General features: G+C 34.1%; 1 long non-coding RNA gene across 1 annotated transcript; it reads left to right on the top strand.

Annotated features, from left to right (window-relative positions):
* Positions 1-1729: 1729 nt before the first annotated feature.
* LOC104243738 (uncharacterized) lies at positions 1730-9211 on the top strand. The gene is made up of 2 exons (XR_715278.2): positions 1730-7028; positions 7715-9211. It is a non-coding gene; the product is annotated as an uncharacterized lncRNA (long non-coding RNA).
* The last annotated feature ends 200 nt before the right edge of the window (positions 9212-9411 follow it).

Genomic DNA, 9411 nt, shown 5'->3' with positions numbered 1-9411 from the left:
TATGGAGCATCCCGATGTCTTACCCTCAATCAATGGCATAATAGGCTAAACAATATTGAGATTCATTATCAAGCCTTAATTTCAATCACATGCCAAGAAAGTTATACACAACTAATTTGCAACTTAGCAAATCAAATTTGCTTTCTTAAATAAGTGTACAAATTTCAAATCAGCGTAAAGCTTTATTAATTATTTGTAGCATCTATATGAAATACAACAGTTTTTAGTCAGAATATTTTTTCTAAATTCTATTAGAGTTTAAATGGATTATAAAATCATTGTCATAATATTTATTGAGTCTCTCTAAAAAATATTATTGTTTTTAGGGTATACCCTACCTATTGGATTTGATTTAACGCCATGACTTTCATTCACTCAATTCAACCAAGTAATTAGTGAATAAATTTATCAAAAGTACACCATATAGGTAACAACACATATATAGTACTAATACATTCAACATTTATATTACTTGAAAAATGACATTATAGGTAACAACTTACCAGTTGTAGCTTGTGCATCATTCATATAAAATACTTAAAAATGGTAAGTCAGTAGCAAGCATCAAGTAGGTCATGGATACTCAAAAATACCTCTTCTAGTAGTTATACTAATCATTGTTTGCTTTCAAATGATACGACCATAAATTATGAAGTATACTTTCTCAATAGCTGGTTTGTTTTCCAAATTTCAAAGAAATAATTAATCAACCTAGATAAAGATGTGAAGTATTTCTTGTTTTCTTCAAGATGATTTATGCTTTTAATCAGTATGACCAATTTTATTTTATTTTTTATTCCTTTTTTTTGGTATTATATGCAAGTGTAAAAATTCAAAAGGAAAAAAAATATTCATCCAAGTTAAAGAAAATGTTAAAAGCGGCACGACAGATTTAAGATAGTTAACACACAAATATGCATAAGACAATTTATATAAAATATCCTTGGTTACTATGACATGCATCATATCAACAATTAACTGCTACTATGATTTTCACATATAGAACTTCAAAAATTTCATTCCATTCATGTGATAAAAGATGTAATATGGATATGTGCTTATGCAATACATGTGTAGTACGAATTTGTGTGCATACGAGATATTAGAGGAATGACAATTATAAGATAATCATACCTTCTTACGTTTCATTACTTACCATATGTAGTTTCTCTTTACATCAAACAAGAGATGATATGTATGGCTTCTAATTGCAATCTTTCCGGATGTAGTAAATTTTTTGTAGATATATATACAATTGGTTAGAGACTCGTGCTGATAACGTGTTATGAAATAAAAACAATTTAGTAAAACATGAACAAAAAATAAAGATAATTTAGTAAAACATGAACAAGAAATAGAGATAGAGAGAAAGGAAGAGATTTTCTTCTTCAATTGTGTGTATTTTCCTATCTATTACAAGACCTTTATATAGGCATGAAAAATGAAGAAAATATGTCATGATATATGTCATTCAACACAGAAAATATGTCATTAAATATGTCATTAAACATTTGAGAGAAAAATCATGAAGGAAGAGTACACATGCATCATATTTTAATTTTTATCATAGCACTTTTTAAGAATAGAAATACTCATTTATTACTTGGACTTTCTAGAGCTTAGTACATATCTCATCCAGCTACCGTTATAAATAGAACAATCAAATTCTATCCCTTTTATGTTAGAATTTTTTTTAATGATCAATCCTTATTTCTTTTTCCTGCTTAGATGCTGAGATATGGTGGTCCGTCTTATCAAATGATATAATTTTCTTGTTATGTAGAAGGAGAATTATAAGTCTTGCAATTAGGTTTCGGTATCGCGGGTTTCCTTTAATAAATTTCTTCTTTCTTAAAAAAGACATGTTCTTTCCTTCTTGGTTCCGTTTTTGGAAAGTGACATATTTGTCAGGCTTGTGATTCTCCTTCCATGACACAGAAAATGGTACCAATCGGTAACCGGATCTCCATGCGTCTGAGTCGGACAAAGAAACGAGTATTTGATCGGACACTTTTCCGGCGCCGGCGATCTTTCGCCGTTTTTTCAGGTTTCCGGTGATGATTTTTGAAAAAAAATGTTATTTTTATTCAAAACCCTAAATTGATTAACCCTTCGAATTAAATCTTATTAATTTTTCGTGAGTATATCTCCGCTTTTTGAAACCCTAGTAAGCTGCTTCAGTTTAAATCCCAAAATTTGAACCCTAATTTTTTCTTAATTAGCTAATAGACCATTATGAGCATGTTGCTAAATCTGTTCTTAATTGATTGGACTAATTTTTTTTCCTTTAAGTAGAAACTAAATTGGCTGATAAATTTTTCCTTCAAAATTTAGTTTTTTTCTGTGTGCTGTTGAGTTTAACAAGCATTTCTGATTTTTGTAATAAAGTAAATAACGTTGTGCTATGAGAAGCAGTGAACTAGGGCTTCTTTAGTGTTAAGTTTTAATTAGGTTTTCACATTTTTACTTCTTTTCTGCTATAGCTTACTGGTGATTTCTTCAGCCTTCTAATGATTAGTTTCATCCATTTCCTAAAGTTTTGAACTTTTTTATTTTCAAATGCGTTATGAGTTAGTTCAGTTGCAGGAAAGTGAAAGATTATTAAAGCTTCATGATAGGATTTCTTAGTTGCTGATTACTTTCCATATTTGCTGAAATCAGCTTGTTTAATTACCTGTGAAACCTGTTATGGTGCAGAATGTTGCATCCTGAAGGAGAAGTATTTTGTGCTAAATTCTACCATTTATTTCTTGTCAATAAGTTATGGCGATAGTGTGCTCTCATGTGTCAGAAATAGTCAAAGCTAAAGTTGTCGTGCCTTTTCTTATTAATTATGTGTTGAAGTTTGAATATTGTTATGTATAAGTAGCTATTTAGAATGGAATAAACTTATCCTATTGTGGAACATAGTTATGCTTGATCTAATTATGAAAATAAGATATGTAGATGAAAATGAGTGACAAAAGCATGGATATGTCTATGTTATGCATCAATTGCCTAATGGAATTGCTATGATATTACCCAGTGTTATCAAAGGCGAAAAGCGCAAAAAAACTCTAAGGTCTGTTGGGGCTTTAAGTGCAAAGCGCAAGTGTGGGCTTTAATGAAGAAAGGCGCAAATGGAGAAAAACGACAAATATATATGTGCAGTCCAAGACTAAAATGTATAAGCATACATACTAAATATATGATCAAAGAAATTGAAGAAAATTTATGACAAAAGTAAAATATCAATTGTTTAGTGTCACCTTTTCAGGATTATGCTCGTTGGCAAGGAAAAGTATGCCTTGGAGCCTTGATGACAACACTAAAGCGCCCGCTAAGCGAGGCGAAGCGCTTAACATGTTTTGAGCCTCGCTTTAGGGCTTAAGCGCGCCTTTGATAACACTATTATTGCCTCACTAGATCTGATGCAACATTTTATCTCTACCACCTTCGGGGAGCCTGGAATTTGGCTTCGGCACCTATCCCTTGAGACCCTGCAAATATCTAGTTGGAACCTAATGTAGCAGTTTTAGATGAAGTTAGGTTCTTGACTTCCTTAGAACTTGCTGAGCTGTTTCTCTTTTGTTGGGAAGCATTGTCCTTTATTTTCTCATTTCCTGGTGATTGTGTATGATATTAAGCGTGATTTAGCAGACTTATGGCATTAAGGAACATTATTCATAAAGATGATACAGGTGATTGGTACCTTTGTGCTTACTAAATTTGTTGGCTGGAGCTCTCGGATACTTTGAAGATTGAAATGCCTTTTTTTCCATTTTGGGTTGGGTTTTTCATGCTGACAATTCTTTGTCCGAGACACTACATATTTTCAAATTATTCTGATTGATACTGACAACCATAACCTCTAATCTTTGTTGTTTCCTAAAGCTTGTTTTTTTTGTCTGTGTCGATTCACTTCCATTGTTGACTATAAATATTACATGTCTGTGAACAATTACGATTTTTCACATCATAACGAGGAATCTCTTAAATGAGCCATGCTCTTTGAATAGGAATAATTTATGGTGTTCTCAGTTCTTCACACTTTATGGGCCTTATTTTACTTATATGTTAGCCTCTTTCGGATGTATTCTTTTTTATTACATCTAATAGTGAGGATGCATCTTAAAAGCAAGTTGAACGGCTAGAATTAGAACCTTGGTGACATGTCTTGACTCAAGACTGTTAATTCTTGATTGTCGTACTCATACTGGAGCCACATAGCAGAACTACTAAGAAATCAAACTAGTGAACTGTCAAAGAATTCACTCTATGCAACTTGGTATGACAAGATGGAACATAAAACCAAGCATGTTGTGGCAGAAAGCTTACAGACAAGAAATAACAAGCAGCCAGAAATTAGTGGAAAGTTATTAGGATACCTTTTAAAGAACTTCAATACTCTGGTAATGTTCAAAGCTCAAACTTAAAATCTGAAGGTGTGATCTGCTACTGCAATTTGATTAGGTCATGAAATTTTTGCAAGTGTCGCAACCGTAACGTGTCACGTGGACAAAATAGCTGCAAGCTTTTCGACTAACATTGTTGTTGAGGGACTCGTTCCTAGAATGTTGTGGATAAGAGTTAGCAATGAACAGTAATAGTTACTTAGTGCTTATGCAATCCTATTTGTAGAGAGAGTGGGGGAGAGGAAGAATTCACATAGTATCGCCTATGTTGAGATTCGAGCCTTGGTTCCCCAGGTCATTACTCTTCTCTTCGACTTCTAGACTGTTCCGTTGAAGGTGTTTATGGCATATGGCTATTACGGGACATTTATTCCTCTAGAGAGTAGAGACATAGTTATCTTATCAAAAACAATTCCTCCAGAGACATAATTTTAATAGTTCTGAGCTAATAACTTCCTCCACAGGTAATTCCACCATTTTTTTTGCTGAAATTATAGGCTGAAGATCCTCAAATTACTTTTGAGGTTTGAAGTCCTTTCTTTCCTTTTGGGTTAAATAATTGGAGTCTTTAGAGTCTTCATAGAATAGTAGTCAGTGTGAAATAGCATTAGATGCCTGGGCAACAATTAAGGTATTGGTTCATTATGATAAAACTATCAAATGAACCTTGCTCCTAGCATAGGAATAATTTAATTTATGTTTTCTTTGTAAGTAAAATTGGCAAGACATGGCGATGCTTCAGATTACCGAGGACATGACCCTTGATAGAAAGGTATGGAGGTCAAGGATTAGGGTAGAAGGTTAGGTGGCCGAGTGGTTTTTCTTGGTCTCACTAGTAGCATTAGGACATACTCTCGTCTTGTTTTTAGTCATAGGTTTCTATTATTGCCTGGTGTTGCTTTCGATTTGGTTATCTTACTATCTTGTTGTTTTCAATGCTTCTTTTCCATGGCTCCTCATTATTGTTTCTGCCTGTTTTCTTTTCATTATTGTTGTGCTTATGCTTCACTGAGCCGAGGGTCTATTGAAAACAGCCTTTCTATCTCCACGAGATAGGGGTAAGGTCTGCGTACACACTACCCTCCCCAGACCCCACTATGTGGGATTATACTGGGTTTGTTGTTGTTGTTTGTAAGTAAAATTGAGTCAAACCAAACTGTTAAGTGTGAACACCTTGTCTGAAGTTGTTTAATTTTTCTAACTTAAAAGAAGTGCCAACCAATTACTGTAATCTCTACTTTTTTGTATTTGTCTGCAATAACTATTTGTGCCCTCTAACCAAATAATTATTGTAATCTTCTCTTTGTGTATCTTCAATTAATGTGATCTTCTATTATTCAAAAGTAGTAAAATGCATTTATTACTAAGTGAGAACGCTTCATCACATCTCACTTTTTGGTTGGTTATAAATGGTGAAAGATTCATATCCTAACACATGTGTTTAGTTTTTTTCAGATCGGTCAATCTCGTTCCTTTTTCTTTCTTAGATGCTAGAAATGGTCCTCCGTCTCATCAAATGATAATCTTTCATGTTATATGTAAGGAGAATCACAAACCTGACAAATATGTGTGATCATCTCTAAAGAAAGAATACAGTATTTCCTGATGTTTAGATAAATTTTTGTCATTTCATTTACAAAAGAATGCCCTGTATGTGAAAAAAATGTCATATCGCTTTCTTGAAAAAGACACATTTGTCAGGCTTGTGATTTTCCTCTAATGGCATGGAAAATATTATCAACTAGCGAGTGGACCTCCATTCATTTGAGTTGGAAAACGGAACGGGTCATTGATCGGGTACTTCTCCAGCGCTGGGGCTGGAGCACTTTCACCGATTTTCAAGATTTCAGTGATGTTTTTGAGTTGGTGAAATTGTTTTTTTCCTTAGAACCCTAAATTGATTAACCCTTTGAGTGATTCTTATCCTTTTCCATGATTATTTCTTGTTTTTTTTGTGTGGATTTGTGCAGATTTTGGAACCTTGTTAACTGCTTCAATTTAATTACCAAATCTTGAATCCAAAATTGCTTTTAGAAGAAGCTAGGAAGATTTTGATAATGTAATTTCTGGAAATTGTTCATTTATTGACTATTATGATGTATGTATCTATAAATTCGAACTCTAGAAGATTAAGTTAGCTTATTAGTGCATCCACGAAACCATATATGAAACTAATTTGAATTATTTTACCGATTACGATTAGTAAGCTCTATTGCAGGAAAAGGATATGTTTCTAAAACTCGACGATAGGATTGCTTGGTAAATGATTTCATACTCATCTTTGATAAAATCGTCTTGTTACTGACCTGCTATTTTTGAGCTTCTGTTTCTTAACATGTTTATGTCAGTATATCTGTTTTTTTTTACTTGGCAGACTTTGGGTTTCCTTCAACACCTTCACATACGGATGGAGCAATCGAAGGAGTTTTTCTTGAAATGAGATCCCATCCAAATGTAAAACCTGTCTGGATACGTCCTGCTATATTCTAGATTCATAAATGTTTGAGGACAAGCGGCCACTTTGCAATTTTTTTGGTATATGTAAGGAATAGATTGCATTATGATGATATATCTGAACAAAGTGGAGAATGGAGACTGGTAATCTTGAAGTGTTATCAGGTTTTGGTGCACAAGGTAGCATACTGTCGAGGAGAAATTCTACGTACTAAATTTTACAATTTATATATGTTTAGGCCATAGTGTTCTCCCACGTCTCATAAATAGTTAAAATCATAGTCGGCATCCCTTTTCATAGTAAATGTGTATAGAAGCTTTTGGTACTCTTATGTATAAGTATCTCTTTAGAACAGAACAAAGTTGACCTACTGTAGAATTCTTTGAGTTCTAAAAGATGTTTGGAGCAGACTTTGCTATTCTTTAGAACATAGTTATGCTTGATCGAATTGTCAGTACGATTTGTAGATGAGAGAATGGTGACTGAACATCACTACAATGTTTTATGCATTTTTACCTCTACCAACATTTTAGCTATATCCATCCCCCCTCCCCCCCCCCCAACCCAACCCAACCCAAAAAAAAAAAAAACTGGAGGTCTGCTTGTATGTCTGCCCCCTAACATTATCAAGACATGGCCTAATGTCAAGACCCTTTTAAGTTTTAGCTGATGAAGTTAGTTTCCCAAGGTCATTAAGAACTTTGAGGAACTATTTTCTTTTGTTGGGTATGGAGAAGTCCAACTCCCCCGCTCTTCGTATTCTCATTATCTGGTTGTTAATTTCTTAAACTGCGATGTATCTAACTTTTGGCTGTTAAGAAACATTTACTGCAGTTAATGCTGGAGTTTTATCCCCATTCTACAGGTAATTCCACCTTTATTGCTAAAGCTAATGGCTGAAGCTTTTCAGACCACTTTGAGGTATGAAATCCCTTTGTTTCGAATTTGTGTTTCCCTCTGTAATTCTCGTTTTAGACTCTAAATGGTGCTAGCCCTTGTTCCAACAATAAAGACATGCCGTTGCCTCATTAGGATAAAACACTTAAATGAACCTTGTTGCTCTTAGTATAGGAATGATCTATTGCTACTTCAGTACAATAAAACTCTTAAATGAACCTTGTTTCTCTTAGTATGGGAATAATCTAGGTTGCTTTCAGTAATGCACACCTTATTTCACCTACTTTTTAGACCCTCTCAGTGTGTAATGTAAAATTATTATTACATTTATTAATAAGCTAATGAGTATGCATCTGGAAGACTAGCTGGAGTGCTAGAAATAAATGTTCAGTGACACTTTTTCTACTCAAGAGTCAAGAGTGTAACTCTTAATTCTCAGAACTCTTATTGGAGCCACTTCGTAGAACAAACTACGAAGAATTGAAAATACTAAATCAATCAAAGAAATCATTCCTATGCAACTTGGTATAATAAGTTGGAAAGTAAAAGCAAGCATGCTGCGGCAGCAATTGTTACAAACCTGAAATAACTGTCTAAAAAGTATTGGAAAGCTATAGGAGAGCTTCAATATCTTGGTAATGATCTAACTTAAAGTCTGAACATGTGATTTATATCAGAATTTGTTGGGGCATGATATATTTTGAAGGTTGCATCTGTATATAGTGTATCATATGGTCATATAGTCGCATGCATTTCAACTTAATTTAATTCTTGCTGAGGAACTCGTTCCCCGCATATTATGAATAAATATTTAGTTGTGTCATATTAACAGTTGTCGTGTCTCTCACTCTTCCTATTTGTCAAGTAAATCTGCTTGTTCTCCACACTTTTGTTCCCATAGGTTGGTATTGGCCTTCAAAGGGCAGATCCAATTCGTAAACTTCTCAACACCAGCCTTGAACTATTAGTGCAGTTGTTATATTCCATCGTCCTGAAATCAAGCTGGTTGGTAATAGTAGAATGACGCCTTTACATATTTTCCTTCCGTAGAAAGAATTATCTCCATTAGTAAAGGAGTTCAGTTTAGTGCTCATGTAATACTGCATGCCATTGGAAATTTTCTTGTTTCTACTTTCTTTGGTACTTTCAATGCTACAGGGATTGCCGCCTCCTGAGCCTGATATATTCCATGTCTTCGACTTATCATTTCCCCCCAGGTATCCTTCTTTTTTTTGTAGTTTTATGTACGTGTTAGTGAATGATGGTTTGTGTGGTTTGTAGTTTGCTTTCATATTAGGTCAACAAATTAATTGGGTCTCTGAGCTCAAGAGGAGACTAAAATCGACCATTTGAATCCTTATTGTCCATGTCGCTTGATTTAACCCCGTCTTACTCTGATATTATGTTCAAGAATTTGTTGTAATGCTTAAATAATGAGTTGAAGATTGGATATTCAAGTAATGAAGTGAAGACCTCCCCCCCCCCTTCCATCATTGGCATATTCTATGGAATTTTATGAGTAGTCCCTACTTTGGATGTCATGGGATCCATCAAAAGGCAATAAAGTGCCATTAGTGTCCCTATGCTTTGTCCTACAAATTTATTTTTAGTTGAAAAAGTTCAGGTTATAGGCAACGGTTGTTGTCTCAAAAGCCTTTGATGAAA

Source organism: Nicotiana sylvestris, chromosome 4, assembly GCF_000393655.2.
Source record: "Nicotiana sylvestris chromosome 4, ASM39365v2, whole genome shotgun sequence".
Taxonomy (NCBI): Eukaryota; Viridiplantae; Streptophyta; class Magnoliopsida; order Solanales; family Solanaceae; genus Nicotiana; species Nicotiana sylvestris.
This window is presented reverse-complemented; position numbering and strand designations above follow the sequence as displayed.